This window comes from Zonotrichia leucophrys, chromosome Z (assembly GCF_028769735.1).
Source record: "Zonotrichia leucophrys gambelii isolate GWCS_2022_RI chromosome Z, RI_Zleu_2.0, whole genome shotgun sequence".
NCBI classification, from domain to species: domain Eukaryota; kingdom Metazoa; phylum Chordata; class Aves; order Passeriformes; family Passerellidae; genus Zonotrichia; species Zonotrichia leucophrys.
Window position 1 is genome coordinate 45,396,025 of NC_088200.1, and position 12,320 is coordinate 45,408,344.

Below are 12,320 nucleotides of genomic sequence, written 5' to 3' on the forward strand. Positions count from 1 at the left end.
CCACCAAAGAGCAGCACAAGCTATACTGTGCATTCGAAACAAACTTCAGCCTTATTGTTCTAGGCTATACACAAAATACTATTCTGGAGGCTGCAGAAAAGTCACACTAGCAAGTTAAACCTAACTGCCACTGCTGCCATAATTTTCCCTTTGTCAAACCTCACAAAAATCAATCTATCTGTCACAGAAATCATCACTATTCCAAGCAAAGATGGAAGCAGAAAAACTTAACTTTGCAATGTCTTTGATATGAAAACATCAATTAATACCTTAGCAAAATAATGTATCTGCCTTTTGTACTTTCTTTTGCACAGTAGTCTGGGTTTTTAAGCAGAATTCTTACAACTTTCAAACAATGGCTCTAGCCATCACAGTCAAGATGACCTAGCATCACACTCAAGTGCTGTTTTTTATCTTAAGAGATGTTTAAGAAAAATAAAGTGCTTAATTATGCATCTGAATTTGTGCAGCGAGGAGTTGACAAATAAGAACCTCTATTCCCTTTATTCAGTATTAGGTTCTGGAAAGTGTCTCATTATGTTACAAAGTTTTCCTATACACACACACACACACGTACACTTCTATCACATTTTATTTTTACAAAGAATGTAACAACGTACCTCTAGAAGTTGAGTGATAAGCTGATCTTAGCAAAGTGCATTATTAATGTGTTTATTCCAGTCATACAGAATAAGCAGTATGCAGCTACAAAAAGAACAGTGCTTTTTTGTCAACTCAGTTTACTTTAACTCAGTTGCTGGTTACCAACCTTTCATTCGCTGAAAGTTTTAATAAAAACATAAAAGGGATCCCTATTACAGTCCAATGACAACAGCCTTTCTGCTTTTCTGAAACTGTTGGAATGGCAAATCCAAACATAATCCAGATACATCTTAACCAGCCTGAAATTCCAAGTGTGTACAACAATCACTTTAACTAAACCTCTCCCTGAAAGCATGGGGATATCCAAATAAGAATGCTGGAAATAAAAACAAATTTTAACAGTGTATTTTGCACTTAGATACTGACTAATACTCAGTAATAGAGGAAAGACAAACAGTCAAAGTTACAAAAGAAATAGACATTACAGTTAGTAAGTTTCATTTTTAGAGGGCTTGATTCAAGCTGTGACTCTTGCCAGTCTTCTTGAAAACAAAGAAGAATGCTACAAGAATATATATACAAGAACTTTCCAACACAGCTTCTCAAAATAGCAGGAGAAATCATGTATTTTATCAACATATAAAAAGCAGCTGAAGAAATCAGAGATTTGCATGTACATAATTTATATGGAACAACCGAAGGAAGCACACGCCGCTGTCCTGAGTCCAAACAGACTGCACTGAGAATCCCTTTTAATGGGCAAGGTTTTAACAAAAAGCCCTACAAACACTCATTAACATGGCACTGGAAATTTGGAACTAATGTGAAGAACACTTGTGTTAATAAAAGGACACAAAACCATATCCATTAGTGTATTTTCTAGACTAGTTGTTGTGGTTCTGGTGATAGATCTGGAAAAAAATCATATGGTACTTATGATTTATTTGCTTTTACTGCTACTACCATCATTAAAGAAAACACATTTGTGGAAAAGTTACAGGATAAATCTGAATTCAGCTATAGTCAAACAGCCACAATTATAATCCAAGTTTTTCTTTGAAGCCTTGCTTACACAGAACTATTCCAAACCAACAGAAACATACTAATTGGTCTTGGACAAAAGCCTCTCATATTTTGCACTCCTCTGCAATGTCTGAAACAAGGTGACAATATTCTATTGTATTACAAAAATACAAGAGACCAGAAGGACCCTGAAGACACCCATCCATCCATGCTACTCATACAGAGGCAGATGGAAGAGAATGACAACTCTGTTCTCCACACAAGATTCGCTTTTGGTGGAAAAAATTACTTACAAAAGGATTTTTCTGATGCCTAATACTCAAGTTGTATGGTACAAGAAAGCACTCTGTATTGTTTTCAACAAAAATCACAAAAACCTTCTTGTAGGGAAACAATATTCCTAAGTATGATGAATTCCTGCTTCTAAACAGAGAAGTAAAGTTGCCTGCACAGACAAAAGTGATTTTCCTTTTCTCATTTTAGGTACTGCTTCTCTGACAAATAAAAATTAAAATATGCACATTTTTAAATGAGGAGAGGGGAAACACAAATATACATCAAGTTAGTAGCAAGCAAAAAATACAAAACAGCTATTTCATTTCTGTTTTGATGAATATACATGTGTTTATTCTTCCTGTTCTTCAGCAAACTCCTCATTTAGAAATAACACCTTCTCCTAGTTATCCTCTAGCCAAGGGCAAGTAGGTAGTACACAGAAATATCTAATGAAACCACTAAGTTCAACCACAACTACTGAAGATACAGAGCTTGGAAGGTACAAAAAAAAGTTACCTGTTTTACTAATAACTCTCCTCTTTCTGACAACAAGTTTTAAAAATGCATGATTCAAGGTGAGCACAATTTTTCCCATAGTTACTCACTGATTGCTTTTTAACACTTACCCTGGATGTTGCCACAGATTTGCGTGTCTACCCTCAGGAAGCAGCTCCCTCTTGTTAAGGGGAGTAATACCTATTGCTGCTTCTAAAATAGTTATGTATTTCTTGTACCGCATCCTGCCTTTCTCAAGAGTTCCACCACGTCAAGTTATCATCCAAATGCAGATGCTGCAACTGAAGTCATGCCTCTTCACTGATTTGAAATGATGCTTTTTAAAACATGCTGCAAGTTTGAAGCATAAAAACAATGCTTTCTTCCCCTCTTCCAGACTAGGATAGTTAGTAAAAGAGAGAGAGAAACCGAAGAAAAACTCCTACCAGATTCCCCAGAAACGTCATTGTTACGTAATTCAATCTTTGAATAAGACACTAATGAAAATGATTGAAGAGACAATCACGGTTCTAAGCCTGGCCGGATAATGCACACTCTCCAATTGACTAATCCTTTGCTAAATCTCTGCTGTCTATAATCTTTCAACTGCTAATGGAGCACTAGGTAACTTCTCTGTCAAATCCATCCAGGGAATAAAAGAGATCTGCACAGAAAACTTGAGACCATTTTAGACAGTGACAGCCAAAAATAGCTTTTGCCTTAACTTTTCTCACCAGAAAGCACCAGAGCACCAGAAAGCTCTCTGTGTTAGAAGTGTCACAGGGAATTTAGCTGATGTCCTCAGAAAAGTCATGGAGAAATATTTCCTTACATGGCTTGTACAGAATTAAGAAAGCTGGAGACTCCCATTATGATACCTACTAGCCATTCAAATGTGCCTCATGATGTCAGAAGCCACATCCCACGACAGAACTGCTCTAGCCATGAGGTAACTGTACATGCAAAAGACCTCAGGTATGATCTACAAAGGTGGAGACAGATGCACATGCTGAAAGAAGTAACAGTGACATTTTGGAAACACTGCAGTACTGTCAAATTACAATATTCAAAGAGATGTACTTGATTGCAAAACTAATCAAGGAAATGTTGATGTGATGCTTCTTCTAGATAGTAAGAAATTAATGCTTATATATATATCTAGATACACATAGTTACATATATTATATAAATACTATGCACTTAGGCAGTAATAGAGATAAAAACATAGAGATGTGACAGGAAGACTGAAGCCTGGAACCATGACTCTCTCTGTAAACTGTGCATGTTACTTATTCCCGAGTATCATTAAGTAGGTGTGTATTTCTTTTGGGGTGATATCATATTGCATGTTACTGATTTAGAAACCAAGATGATTTCTTGTGCTGTAAAATGTTTAGCTCTTAACAACAAGATCTTGATAACTATTTCCAGATTCTACATTTCTTACAATCCTGCATTAGCCATATTTAGTGTTTAATATCCAATCACATTTGTAGGTTATGTTAGCACATGCATGCACTGAACTATCAAGTAATTACTAAACAGCAATCCATGTGACTGATCTTAGAAGAGCAAAGTAAAATCAAGCACCAGTTAACGCTCAGTTAATAAACAAACGCTCAGTTTATTAATATGGCAGTTTTTAGATTCAGAGAATAGCACTAAAATTATCAGAGGAGCATGCTGATAAGGAGTATGTAGTCTGAAATGTAGTGATGTGTTAAAAAAATAATTAATATACTAAACCCACATGAATTAAATTAAGCAAAAAATTAATTTTCCATGTGCAAAAAAAGAAAAAATCAGCTAACTGCAACTTTAAACATCTGTATATGAAGCATTAAGAAGCTTAGGAAAGCAGAGTAGTACTAGGAGCCTGCAAGCACAGCTAACGTCATTAAGCCTGCATGCATCGTGACTTCTGGTAGCTTTGGTAGATCTATCATAAAGGCTAAGAAAGAGAAGACAAGGCAAGAAGTGAGCAGTTTTTGACAATTCCAGTACGGAAGGATCTTTTTACTGTAGAAATCCATGACAGTTCTATTTTACACAAAAGCAGAATTATTTTTATAAAATCCAGTTTTCCCTCCTAGTTGGTTTTATTAACAACTTCAGCATTACCACACCTTCACCTATGATGTTTTGGTATTTCTTTCTGCACACCTTCTTCCTTAACACTTCTTTAACTCTAAACTTTCCCCTTATAGATCAAAGAAATAGCTCTTAAAAAAACTTTCCCACAGCAGTTTTCAAAGCCAGTCCAAAGCAGAGTCTGAAAAGCATTAAGTGCAGCTCCGGTCCATCTTTTGTCCCTTTGAGCAAAGCATATTAATTCTGACCAGAAAAGGAGCCCCATGACTAGTGCTGCTCACAGGGAAGCCAAGCCCACACAATGAGCACAAGCTACTCCCAAGTACTGCTTTCGGTTAAATGGTGTGTGAAACCTCCAGGTACCGAGACAGTGAGAGACTGACTCACAGTTAATCAACTTACTTCTACTTTATTTAGAAACAGAAATTCAAAGCTGCTAGTATGTGCACTGTTAGTGAAGAATGACTTCTGTAGAGCAAACAAAAAGCCTAAAAAAGACTGTCCTCCATTGTTTCCTGCTGGAGAATTATCATCCACTCCACTTTTTCTGTCTTTGTAATTTTTCAGGAAGAACAGAAACCAAAAGTTTTCTTGGAAAGAAACAGTGCAATTTTCCTAACAGAGCACACAAGTGATGTCTCAGAAAGTACAATGCATTTCTAAAAAGGGGAAAGAATGACAGAGCTTTTTGTCCATTAAAGAAACATTTACAAGATCAAAGCCAAAGCTTTATTTTGCTTTAATCCTCAACAGATGAAAACAGTCATACACTCTTAATTAGATGTAGAGCATACTTCTTGTAAACTGATGGCAGAGGCAGGATCACATCCTCAGTCACTTCAGACCCAACTAAAAAAGAGACAGTCATTGCCTAATGTAGCCACAAATTACTTTCTATTTTGTGAAAAAAACAAAATACTGTTCTTTCTCATCGTTCAACAAAAGTCTGTGTAACAGCTACAGATCAAAGAATGCCCTTATTAAGAGAGCAAAGAAACAAGTATCTCTTCTTACATACTTTTGCTCAAGTGATAAGAACAACTGTGACAGTCGATTGTTAACTTCCAGAACACACAGGTGTTTTGTTTGCACCACAATCAGCACATATGTAAAGTTAGATCTGTTAGAAAAATCATAAGGTAGAGGAGCATCCAGGATCAGACTGGGAGCGTGGGAGGTGAGAATGAAAAGAGAGGAAGGGGACTGGAAACTTCTTTATCACAGCTTCATGGACTGCAGTAGCTTTTGGCCCCTCCTTAGAAACCATTCCTTCCTTGAACAGTCCATATGTTCCTGGAGATTCTCAGAATCAGCTTACACGAAGTTGTGCTAAGGAGGCTAGAGATACCAGTAGTCAAATCTGCTGGCTATTAAGCAGAGCTAGACGATGAAGCAGATGTTAGAATAGAGAGTGCAAGCTGGACTACAGACAGCCTTGCTGCTGAGAGTGACATGCAGGAGAGATTTATGGGTTTTCTCTAAAGCCTTAAAAACCCCAACCAAAAATTAATGAGGCAAGGCAAGTAACACACAGCTTGAACCAACACGTGAAATCTTGGTTATGATGAGGCAGCATTGTTAAGCTCACACTCAGTTTATCAATATGGCAGTTTATCAGCTGATGTCAAAAAATGAGTTTGGCACAAAAGAGTTACAACAACACAATCCTTCAGGGAGAGGTATCATTGAGCGAGTCTTAGGAAAAGGCCACATGTTTAGCTCAGTGAAAACATACAAAAATCTAAGGAAACATCCTTCACATGTATATAAACCATACCCCAGATAACTGCACACTTTCAAGAAGTAAAAAGAAACATCTCAAAAGCAGTTCTGGATTGCTGGTACAAAACAAAAGCAGAGACAAAAGCATGAAAAGGGAGCAGGCATTGGAAAAAACCGAGAACAATAGGGCTTTCTATCTTGCCTTGCACACTTCTTATTGACCGTAGGATTGTATCAGGCAGTATTTTTGTCTGTCGTTTTCACATTATTCATGTGAAAAGAGAGCACTAATGAGTTTTCGTTTTCTTCATAGATTAGCAACCATAGTTATCTGAGGTTCTGGGACTCAGATGCACAACAACAATGCTGACCTAAATTCAGGAAGACTTGGGTAGCTCATGTTTCCTAAAAACAAAGCCTGCAGCTGACGAATACACACCAGGGTAGATGCTGCACCAGATATCAAACCAGAGCTCCCACAGCTCACTCTGTTATTACTAAGCTTGGATCATAAACATCCTAAACACATTCAGAAATGCAAGAGCCATCTCACACTGAATGGAAAGAAGTTGACACAGTCTACATTTTTATTTGAAATAGAAAACTACAATATCCCTTAACAAGATAAAGGGGAAAAAAAAAGCTTTCAAAAAGCAATCGGTATAAAAAGAAAAACAAAACAAAAAAAATCCCAATAACAAGACAACTAAAACCCAACCCAAACATTAATAGTTTAAGGTATTAAACGACCTGAGTATACTTTGCTACTGCATCAAGCTGTTTAATTACAATGCTGCAGTTAGCACTTGTTTAAATTATGTAATATTTAAGTAAAAAATAACCTCAGCTCTCCAGCTCTGAATGATGACTTTGTCTGCTAAAAAAAAACAAAAACAGAACCCCCCCACAACCAAACCCCCAAAATACATACAGCAAAACAACAAAAAAGGCACCAAACCACAAAAAAATATAACAAAAGAAACCCCAACCTAGATTTAACCCCCCCCCAAAAATAAACAAATAAAAAACCCTAAACAAAAATACCCACATAATTGCAGCAGGTTCTAAATCATAATTTACTGATTCTGGAAAAAAAAAATACTTTCTGAAGTGGGACCAGGATGACCCAAGTACTGGTAAAAGATAATTAAAGAACAACAGAAGGCTTCAAAGACTCTAAGAACAAGCAGTAAGCAAAGTTTTCAAGGGAGCCAACATAGGTATCCAACATAGTGCTGATCTTTCTGAGGAAGAGGACAGGGTTAGATAATTGAGAAAAGCGTCCCATGTTGAACAGCTACATTTTGACCATGTAAGTTCTCAGTGCATTTAGAGCACTTGGTCACGAGACCGAGACTGAACCTTTGACTCCCAAAGATGACGTGCACTGGTGCGTGTATGCCAGCACAGTCATGCAAAACCAGTCCTCCCCATGTCACTGCTCCAATCTTTGTAGGAAACACAGCATTTGCAAACATTCTTCACTATGGTAAGACTTGTCTATTAGAAGACAAAATTATGCCCTATACACTTACTGCCATAAATATTTGTTTTATAAATAATTATCTCATTTTTGAGAAGTCTTCCAAAATTCACAGAAATCCACTGTAATCTGGGATTAAGATCCACAGCCTTTCTACAGCTGATGCCAAAGATCAATGGTCAAATTAAAAAAAAAAAATTTCCCCAGCAATTAGAAATTTCATATCTATTTGAAAATAAACTAGACTTGAAAATCTCTAACCTGACAGACCTGCAGCTGTTTTAACATACGCTCTGTTCCCCCCATCATTAGAGTGACCAATTCCAAGACTACTACAATGGGATGAAACTGATGCAGACACAGTATGACAAAAGTTACACCATCCATGAGTACTTAAATACTGTTATTTCAACAATTAAAAGTGACCAGTCTTGTAACACGAGATCTCCTTTACCCCACGAGGAAGTTCTGGAGAAAGACATAATTGGTAACTATTAAAACACACACACAAATGCTACCACCCAGATTTTTGCTCTAAGTTAAACACAGCTTTGAAGTAGTCCCAGAATAGTAGGCCGTTCCTCAGCTGAGGATTACTGTGTTCCAGGAGCTTTCTAATGCTTTTGAGTATGTAAGTTTTATAAAGGTACGGCACATCCCATTTTGTGAGCTGTGGAACTACCTAAACATTGTTTTAATCACTCAGAAAGATTTCCTGGTTGTCCTTAGAGGACACGGAACCAGGAAAAGAGGGGACTAAGCAATCAAAAAAGTATCATTCATTCTATTACTTTGATGCATCATTCTGAAAATATCTATTTTAGATTATAGTTCATGCAAAGTGTTGGGATCACCCCAATTCTGCTGCATAATTCCCAACACTTGCCTTTAGTCTCACAGAAATCCAGTGCAGAGGCACTAAGCACCTCAGCAGTTACTGCCAGTGATACAGGGCAATAGCAAAACACAATTAGATAAAGGCTCTCCAGTCCACAGTGTCATCTTTTCATAAACGGCAGAGAAGTCATTGCCGCTAATTGAAACCAGTGTTCAGGGCCTAAGATGTTTGCATGTAACAGTCAAGAAGTAATTATAACAGTAAACTCACCTAAAAATCAAATATATGTAAAAAACTTTGTCAGAAGGCTGAAGACACCCCTCATAATCCTCATAATAATGTTATACTAAGTATAAATCTTACTGATCGTGTCTAAGTGGCACACACATGCTTACTAAATGAAAAACATTTCAAAGTCTCTTAAAGCAGCCTGATGATCTCCCAATTAGTATTAATTTACACAAGCAAATCTCCTTTGCCTTTCAGTACCTGATTCTTGCTATGTCAGGACTTCTTGGATCCTGACAAGTATCTCTATTTGAAAGAGCTGATAGCTAAAGCCTTAGACGACAAACGCTTCACAAATTAAAGACGCAGTTTTGCACATAATAGTTTCTCTTTTATTTTTCGAACTAGGGGTGAATCACAGTTCTCAACCTTTAAAATTTTGCAGAACAAAAGAAAAGGTAATCTACTGTGTTGCAAATGATGCGACCTTGATAATTATCTCCGAAGGTTAAAACAAAGCAGACATTTGCAGCCTCTGCTGAAGCACAGCTGTGGGGCCAAGAGCCCTCGAGAATCATCTTAGCTGTGGAAATGGACGCAATTTTATGAACTGAAGCTAGGAAGCAGCTAATTCAGACATTCTCTCTGTTTCAAGTGAACAACTACTAAAAAGCAACACCGAAGCATGAAGGTTTTCTGATTTTCTGTAAGAGTCTGTTATATGGCTCTTCCATAAGTATGTTCAAACAGCATGTACTTTCTCATGCTGGAAAAAAAGGCAAACAGGTTTCAAGTATGGGGTAAGTAAGGGCAGAGTTGTCAACTAAAACAACTGCATGCCACTGATAGATCAAGCTTGGCACTCCAGGGTGAGAATCTAATGTACCTGGGCTCCAACACCGCAAACACGGCCGATGCCAAGGCACTTTAACAGGGCAATTAAAGCATTTGTCTTCTGGAACTGCCTGTCCTTTGTTTCACGGTTCCCTGTTAACTTGAAACTTCCCCTGACCCAGTTAGTCAAAGCCCAAGGCACGGCTGGAATTCACTCGGGATGTGCCAACATAAAGATTTCAGGAATTCTCTGCGCAACAAAGGCAGCCCAAGCCCCCGGCAGCGGGGGCGTGAGCTGCCCGGGGGATCCGCCCCGCCAGCGGCCCCCCCGGGAGTAGCCCGGGTAAACAAACACCCCGACTCGCTGGTGACATCTCTCCCACTTTCCGCGTAGTATCGCGCTCTCCCGGAAAGTACTTATCACGGAAAAAGTCATCGAGAGCCGCTTAATCCCGTTAGAGAAAAGCCGATCCCCGGCCGAGCGCGGCTGTTCGCGTCGCCCAGGTGCGCGGCGGGCGCGGGACCGGCCTGGGGGCCCCGCGGGGGCGCGGCGGGTCCGAGTGCGCGGACAAAGGCGGCAAGGCGCGCCTGAGGAGCGCAGGCAACAGGGCGATAAAAGCCAAAGCACACAAAGGAACGAGAATGAGAAGCCGGGCAGCTCGTGGCCGCAGCGCGGCCCCCGGGGCGGGGAGAGGAGGCACCGGCCGCGGAGAACAGGGGGTGCCGGGGGGCACCGCACCTGCCCGGGGGGAGGAAAGCGGCGATGAGCGCGGGTTCGGGGCGGGGACATCCCGCGGGGATACTCGCCTGCTCGCGGAGGGCGTCCGGCAGCGGGAGCAGAGGTCCCAGAGGCGCCCCGGCGCTGGGACTGCGCCTTGCCCTGCCCTGTCGCCCCGGAGCGGGCAGGGACTGAGGGCGTCGAATCCGAGTGCAGGGCCGAGGCTGGGACTGGGGACGAGTCTGAAGCTGGGTCCGGGTCCGCTGTGGCCGCTCCCGCTGAGTCGGGCGATTTCCTGCGGGGCGCGGGCGGGGGCGGTGCGGCCACGCCGGGGCGGGCTCCCGCTGCAGGTGCCGGCCTCGCCCCCAGGTGGGGAGGAGAGGGGAAGGATGGGGAGGGCAGGGCAGGGCACGGCAGGGGAGGGGCGGTGGCGGCCGGACGGGGCGGGCGGCGCGCCCCCTCTTTAGGCGCGCCCCCACCTGCGGCTGCCGCCCCTCCAGTCCAGGGGTGCCTTCGCCCGGCTGCCCCGGCCCACGCCCGCACACACCGACACCGCGGCGGCGGCAGGGGAACAGGAAATACCGGTCGCAGCCCGGTGCTCCGCGCCGCTGAGTCACCGCGGCGAGGCCGCCCCGCCCCCCGGCTTTTCTCTGCCCGTCCCGTCTCCCGGCAGGGGACCCCGGCGCTGCCCCCCGGTGTGGTCCCGGCCCTGCCCCAGGCACCCCGCGCCGGCCCAGGCAGCAGAGCGGACCTGCGGGCGGGCACGGCGGAGCCCGGTCGCCGCTGGCAGAACTCACCGTCACCCAGCCCAGCGCTTGGGTGTGTTTTCCGTTTACATCAGTGTGTTTGGAACTTTGGGATCATTGCCCATCTGAACCTTTCTAACGGGAAGACCTCTGAGACAGCCTTTAACACCACAGCGCAGTGTTCCACGTACGCCTCTCAATCTGCTTTTCCCTGCTCTTTATCACAGAATAGCTGCGGCCTCTTTACTGACAGCTCGGGAGAGCTCTGTTCACATCATCACTCTCAGCTGAAATGTCCAGGATTAGCAGAAGGCAGAGTAGCTCCGTTTCCAGGCCGGAACACCCCGTGTCACTCTGCAAGTCCACCAATACTGTTCCCGAAACTGCAACATACCAGGAGAGAAATACACTCCAGGCTGGCATTCCACAGGTATCAGCTTTCAGCATCACTGCTGTCCTGCAGCTGAGATGAGAAAGGCAAGGCGAAACAGCCCTGGCAGGATTCTTTGGAGTCGTATTTCTTTTGCATTGTAAAGCACTAAATGTCACCAGGAATTCCTTATCTACTGTCTTATCTGGTGGACAGTTAAACCCCTTGCAAGCACCTCTAAAATTAAACAGCACACTCCCACCCGGATCAGGCCTGCGGAACAATGTCTACTTAAAGTTTTATGGTTTGTTGCTAGTTGCAGGTGAGAAATATACCAGACTCCCACTGCACTTCTAATTCAGATAAATTTCTTCCTCAATAGATACAGTTCATGCACTGTATCTCATACAGAAAGTAAGATAAGGAAGGCAAACAGTATTCTTCGTGAAGAGGCTGGACTTTGGAAGGAGGCCCTGAAAGAACCTGTTTTATTAGAGCAAATATGAAACTGCATTCAGATATTGTATGGAAAGGCCTGCTTCTAGCTATTGTTAATAATTAACATGCAAGTGCATACACTAGCCTTCAAGTATCTATTTCAGTCTAAAAGCCTCAACAGCAAAAGTCAGAGGGGAAAAAAAAAAGACTAAATCAGGGCTAATTTATAAACTTGGTGCTTTCAGTCACCTACAGACTAATTCTATGATCAGCACGTAATGCAATATTGCTTTTAGGCAGAATCAAGGCACAAGAAATAGAAATTTAGTTTTACTTCCAGGTATGTGTCAGATTACTTGGTTTACACTGTGGTAGGTGCCTTTTTCTTTAATGAATGTTTTAAAACTTCATCTGTTAGTTCTCAAAATCTTTTGTAACAGTGGCCTTAGGATGTC

General features: G+C 41.8%; 1 protein-coding gene across 1 annotated transcript in view; it reads right to left on the bottom strand.

Annotated features, from left to right (window-relative positions):
• The window catches only part of TJP2 (tight junction protein 2), a 62,574-nt gene extending 51,862 nt beyond the window's left edge, over positions 1-10,712 (bottom strand). Inside the window, exon 1 of the mRNA XM_064736721.1 lies at positions 10,401-10,712. The gene's annotated coding sequence lies outside the window, so the exon portion shown is untranslated. The remainder of the gene's footprint in view (positions 1-10,400) is intronic.
• Between the last annotated feature and the right edge of the window lie 1,608 nt (positions 10,713-12,320).